The following is a 6992-nucleotide window of genomic DNA, read 5'->3' as shown; positions in this document are numbered from 1 at the left end:
AGAGAGAGAGAGAGAGAGAGAGAGAGAGAGAGAGAGAGAGAAACAGACCGACAGACAAAGACAGATAGCGGTTAGTTCACTGGAAAATTCAACTGGGAACCACAGTAATTCTTTTATCAATAAGATTTAATAACAGCATGGAGATTCTTTGAAATACTTTTAATCTTAGTATACTGACAAAATTGTTTGGTCGACATTGTACAAATTGTAACTCGGTAGTGGAAATCCTTGAGAAGATAAACAGTTATTTTTAAGTGTTACTTTGGGTTACCAAGGAGTTCGTGCAGTATTGTTTCCGGCTGAGATGAATGGGCGACGCTGTTTTGAATCTAGTGAATTGGCACGGTTGACTGGACATTAAACCTGCTTTGACAACAGTACTTTGTGTCACTGGAAACAAAAAGATACGTGAGCGTAGAAATATGCACATACAAATAATGAGTATGTAAGAGAGAGTATGTAGGATAAAGAGAGAGAGAGAGGAGAATAAAAAGAAAGGAGGATAAAGAGAGAGAGAGAGAGAGAGAGAGAGAGAGAGAGAGAGAGAGAGAGAGAGAGAGAGAGAGGGATAATGAGAGAGAGAGAGAAAGGGAAAGAAAGAATGAAAGGAAAATTAAAACGAGAGGCATCATTACATTTGGAGTAAAATAAGTCAGCGTTGAATCAGTGACGCCAAATAGGCGGCGCCCGAATGTCTAATAACCATATTGTTCTGGAAGATTAAAATAAAACTTTAAAGGTCTCCTTCCGCGGTTTTTCTGAAGTATTAATCGTGACATAAACAAAAGAAGCCATACATTTCAGAACAGAACTTCCAGCAACCCTAAGCAAGCAAAAATTGGAATCGAGGTCCGCTCCGGTAGAATTTAGTTCTCAGACAACTGAAAATAGCAGATAATCGCATGAGAAGGATGAGAATTGTTAGGACAGTGGGATCAAGCGGATTAGGTCTGGGCTATTTTCAAAGCTGCTAGATTAGTAAAGCTAGCGCAAAAGATCGACTTCTCCTCTAAAAAGAAGTGCATGCATATATAAAAGGATTAGGGGCTATAAAACTGCAATTCATCAACTGGCCTGTACAATCTGCTGAGTTGACAGTTCAGACACATGAGTCACAATAAGACACTTTATCAATCATGCCAAAACTTCACAGGTGGGAGGTGAGCAAAAGGCTCTTTTGTCTAATGTTTGCTGGAAAAGTATCCTTTTCAAAAAATTAATGCCGTTGCCTCAAGACATGACCTACACCCACTATCACTGGAAGCTTGATCAGTTACTCAAGGAAACTGCATAGATGTTCAGTACAGCCATCATTCAGTCCAGAGAATACCAGGTCACGTAGTAAAACCACACTTTTTCCATAAGTGAAGAAGAGTTTAGGTCACTGCCACATATATAAAGCCGGGCCTACTTTTCAGAGCGTAAGAACGGTAAGCGAAAGTAGATGCCGTAAACTAACCGCAATCCTCATAGCACATCGTATGAATATCTCCTCACCAGGACTGCTGATGCGTTTGTGTGTTTGTGTTTGTGTGTGTCTGTGTCTGTGAAATGCATTTTGTGGGATATTGGAAATCTAGTTGTAAGTGGTTTGTTATAACAGAGAAAAACTTTAAGAAAGAACCGATAAGAAAACTGTTATACAAAATTAGAAGGCTTTCCGTGATTTCATTAATATTTCGTTAATATGAGAAGCAATTCAAGACGCTAAAAGTTGTTTTCGGTGTCAGACAACAACTTACATACATTTGTTTCTCTGTTAAGATGAATTAAGAGTTTGGTACAATGCCAACAGTTGCAACAACGTAAGACAGAATTTCGAATTAAAATAAAATACATAAAGAGTTTCTCAGGTGGATATTTTCAAAATTGCTTATCGATTTTCTGACAGATTTTAATTGGTCATTAATTTAGTGCGGGTGATGTCGGTTGTAATGCTTGAGGTACCAGTTTTTTTTTTTGCACACACGCGCGCACATATATCTTTTGTCATAAAAAGTGGTTGGACTGCGGTCACACTGCAGTCATGCTGGAGCAATGCTTTGAAGTGTTAAGTCGAACAAATCGACTCCAGGACATATTTTTAAGTTTGTTACTTATTCATCGCTTTATTTTACTTCAGCTATTATTTTACGGAAGCGTAAACAAACCAAAACCGGTTGCGAAGCGTTGTTTGGTCGATGACATCAACACAGAGACATACACACGCATATATACGAGGGAGTGCTGAAGAGTTCCTGGCTTTAAGGGTATGGCGAAAGACCTGGTTGGAGGCTCGAACTTCGAATTTTTTTGAAGGGCTTCGAACAATTTAAGGATCACTGCAATAAGTCTGTCAATATGAGAGGGCAATATGTTGAATAAAATCACAATTAACTGATCCTCCAATATTTTCTTTTATCCAAAGCCAGGGTAAATTGTCATCATTTTATATTTTTAATGTCGGGAATGCACATTCTTTGTTTTTGATTTTGTCCATTACACAGTTGGGCACCATCTGTGAGAACAACGGCACTATAACACAATTCACTCTGCCAGAAATTTGGAAACGACACGAAATTTTAAAAACGTTAAATTTTGCAGTTTGACCATCTTGAAAACTGAGTATAAAAATGAAATAACAATGCTGAGAGAATTCCAAAGTTCGAATGACTATCATTAATTTAATAACGGCAAAACTTTTAACAGTAAATTTGCATTTCATAGCAAAACTCTTGCGAAACTTAAAAGGATTTGTGTAGTACTAAGCGTGATGGTGCAAATTATTCACACGCATTATTTAATATAGAAATAATTTTTAACTTGCATTGAAATATAGCTATAACTACTCCGAAAATGATATTCCTTGACTCAATCTTTATTTCTAGATAAAGGGCTTAGACTGGAAAACTAATTTTTGGAAAAATGTCGATTCTTATTACTTCACGTATATTTAGAAATAACGTTTTATCCGGTAACATCGTATTACATCACATACTTCAAATTCTGCTTCCAGTCGTTAATTTTCTCCATACCGGTTTATTGTGATTAATAGAACAATAACATACTTCGAATATATAGAATAAGCTGTAATGTTTGTGTCTTCCTCATGAAATGAATTTGCCTTCAACAATTGCTTCATGAATTACTGTAGAATTATTTTCCTATGTTATTCGTCACGATATTATTTATTTATTATTTAGGCTTATATTTAAAAAGAAAACTCATGGGAAAAGATTCTGACACACACATACATATATACGACGGGCTTCTTTCAGTTTCCGTCTACCAAATCCACTCACAAGGCTTTGGTCGGCCCGAGGCTATAGTAGAAGACACTTACCCAAGGTGCCACGCAGTGGGACTGAACCTGGAACTATGTGGTTCGTAAGCAAGCTACTTACCACACAGCCACTCCTTGCTTTCTAGAATTTTCTGTTTTTAGATATTTTTACTTGATACATAAAGATAAAGTATAAGTGAGAAAGTTCTATTCAAATTATCTCCAACACATACATGTTCTTATGACATGGAACTACATGAATAAAAGTCAAAGTCGATTTAACGATTTCAGAACGACATTTTGTTTGCTGGCAAACTTATTCTGCAAATAGTTGCTTTGTAATATACTTTCTTTCAGATATCAGATTTAAGATAAATACCCTTTACGATTTACTAACCGATAAAAAGTTGTCTCTGTTCTCTATATAGACTAATTTCTAATTTCGTCAATATTGCAAAGTGCACCGTATCCTCTTCGAATTTCAAGTATCTCTCTTCAACAACAACTGAATTGCAAATTCTTTTACCAAACCATTAGCTTTACAGGGAAAGAAGAAAAAGTATCATGTTTATACACGGCTACACAAATAGAATCTGAAAACGAAGTCTAAATTTCTGGAATCGGAAAGCGACGTTGGCAAAGTTAGTTTCCTGCCAGCAAAAGAGTGAAGGAAAAAAACTGAACAAAATGTTTTTGATAGTACCATTATACATTATGTTAGTAGATTATAACCCTTCCTAGGTTCATTTTATAGTGTTTAAAGTATTAGACTAATATACTTATATACTAATGTTCATAATCTATCTATCTATTTATTTATCTACCACGCCTTCTTTGCATATCTATATATATATGTATATGTATATATTCTTCAAGTGTAGAAAATCCTTGTTGAACGGGGATCACACTGGAATGTGGGTGTGGCGGAAAGTAAATTATAATCCAGATAATAAGAGGACAAAGAAATTCTTTAAACACATCTTTAATAATTCAGTGTTATTGTTCCTGTAACAATTTTGCTTCCGATGCCATTTTACGCAATAATTCGAAGTGGAAAATTTATGTTATATATATATATATAATTATCAAGAATAGCTGCAATTAACCTGCCTGCTGCAGTATCAAAGTATCGAATTATAACTGAAACTATAACGATCTTTGCAACAAGTTAGATTTAAAGATCTGGTGGACGATTTAAATCGAGCTTAGGAATAATTCTACTAGTTAAGAGCAGAAATCGTCCATCTGACTTCCGTTTGTTTAAATCTACTAAATTTCACCAGCAAGCGATGGATTTACCTAAGGATACTGAAACATACTTCTTACTACCCACCCGTATCTGCACATGCAAGATTGATTTCAATGACATTTCATCTCTTACAGTATTATAAGAAAATAGTTAATTGCTTTAGAAACAGCAGATTCCATATTGTTAAGCAACACGATGTAAATTATCGTCCATTGTGCCTCCAAGTTTCTTTATGAAATTTAAGACTTCTAAGTAGCCACAGACATCTCGTGTTTTTCTGTCACATATTTATCTCATGAGCTACTTTACAACACATTATAATTAGTTTTAGCTTAGATAGGTTAAAAGATTACTGCATCTGTCAAATAAGATGTCATTTGTAACACAGTGTACAGTGTCCTTGAGTAAAACACTGATCTCCTTCAAAGTTTCTCGACACTTTGCGAATATATCTAATTACATAAAGTCGGTTTAAGTATCAATACATATATACAGTTTTCTTCTGCGACAAAGTTTCTATAATAGCATCAGCTATGTTTACACTTTGTGATTTATTTTCCTCGTGGCAGACAGTTCTTTGGTAATTTTTTTTTTACCCTGCGCAGCTGAAGAACATTTTCAGGAGAGTGAATTTTATTTATCCTGTTACTATTCTCTTTGGTTGTTTCTGCTGCTGACGCATTAACATGATTCCTTCTCTTTATTCTCTACATTATTGATTCTATAATGTTTAAGTAGTTGATTAGGCGTTCGTTTGGTCTTATAGAATGCTACAGTTGTTCTTTGTTTTGTCTTTTGGATTTTAGTTTTAAAAAAATCTTTAGAGCATTCACATAATCTCTTTCATATTTCGATATTCACCTTTCAAATTCTTGTCTTACAAATAAAATATAAAATAGTAAGATAACTGTTGACCGTGAATTCTTTTCATAAGCATCATCAGAGACGCTCTGTGATCACGTCTCACAACATGCGCTAAGAATCGTGGTTAGAATCTCCCTAAATTCTTATCCAATCGCCTTTGAAAGAAAGAACAATTGACTAAAGTAGGCAATGGCTAATTTACTCATTGTTTTATATTAAAATGGAATGTCTATACCTGGGTCATTCTTGACAGTAAATCTGCATCATATAGAGCAAAATAACAACAACAATAACAATAACAAAGTTATCTGGAAGCTTTACTTTCTTTTGTGTGAAACTGTAATATCCCGTGGAGAAACAATTGCGGAATAGACAGCCAACTATATCAAGCACACCCGAAATTTCGAAAACGTATTAATAAACCCGGTAATCAGAACATATAAATGAAGTTACATGCATAAAAATGGAATATGTTCAAGCATTGCTGATGGCAGTGATATTTTGGTTTCAAATATTGGCCTAAGTCCAGCTATTTCGGTGGAGCGTGTAAGTCAAGGCCATCGACCCCATTGATCAGGTGATACCTATTTTATCGAACTCAAACTTATAAAAGGCAAAGTTGACCCCAGCAGGAGTGGCTGTGTGGTAAGTAGCTTGCTTACCAACCACATGGTTCCGGGTTCAGTCTTACTGCGTGGCACCTTGGGCAAGTGTCTTCTACTATAGCCTCGGGCCGACCAAAGCCTTGTGAGTGGATTTGGTAGACGGAAACTGAAAGAAGCCCATCGTATATATGTATATGTATATATATATGTGTGAGTTTGTGTGTCTGTGTTTGTCCCCCCAACATCGCTTGACAACCGATACTGGTGTGTTTACGTCCCCTTAACAGTAGCGGTTCGGCAAAAGGGACCGATAGAATAAGTACTAGGCTTACAAAGAATAATTCCTGATGTCGATTTGCTCGACTAAAGGCGGTGATCCAGCATGGCCGCAGTCAAATGACTGAAACAAGTAAAAGAGTAAAAGAGTATTCGAACCCAGAGCGTAAAGTTGGAAGAAATAGCGTTACGAATTTTTCCGGCGAGGTAACGATTGCGCCACTTCACCGCCTTATGGTGGTGATATACTGACAACCGGTCTCTCAGTTAATACGTATTTGCTTCAGCTTCTGCATACACATCTCTTATTCGTGTTGAAGTCGTTTATTTAGTAGATAACTGTCAAAGATAATTTACCGTCGTCTCTGGCCATGTAATTAGGGCGAAGCTGGAGAGATGATTTTTGCTGTTATTGTACATTAACGTTTAATGGAATTCTTGTAAATACAAATGATATCTCTAAATCCATTGAACCATAGAGTGGTTATTCGCCATCTAAGGATAAGGAGCGACGAACGGTTAATAACATGTCTTCTTTAGCGTCAAATATTCACCTTTCATTAATATGTAAATTTTACTTTATAATGCAACCAAATGAAACCCAATCTGTTTTATAGGTGAAAAGATTCAGGGAATTTTTCAAAATGTATTCTTGATGCACTGAGCACTGATGTGTTTGTGTTTGTGTGTGTGTGTGTGTGTGTGTGTGTGTGTGTGTGTGTGTGTGTGTGTGTGT

General features: G+C 35.9%; 1 long non-coding RNA gene across 1 annotated transcript in view; it reads right to left on the bottom strand.

The window, feature by feature from the left end:
* Positions 1 to 164: 164 nt before the first annotated feature.
* Positions 165 to 6992, bottom strand: part of LOC128248286 (uncharacterized) — a 15154-nt gene continuing 8326 nt past the window's right edge. Inside the window, exon 3 of the long non-coding RNA XR_008264522.1 lies at positions 165 to 390. This is a non-coding gene — a long non-coding RNA (uncharacterized LOC128248286). The remainder of the gene's footprint in view (positions 391 to 6992) is intronic.

The sequence above is a fragment of the Octopus bimaculoides genome, chromosome 7 (assembly GCF_001194135.2).
Source record: "Octopus bimaculoides isolate UCB-OBI-ISO-001 chromosome 7, ASM119413v2, whole genome shotgun sequence".
NCBI classification, from domain to species: domain Eukaryota; kingdom Metazoa; phylum Mollusca; class Cephalopoda; order Octopoda; family Octopodidae; genus Octopus; species Octopus bimaculoides.
Note: the sequence above shows the minus strand (reverse complement) of the source record. Positions and strands in the feature narration are given on the sequence as shown.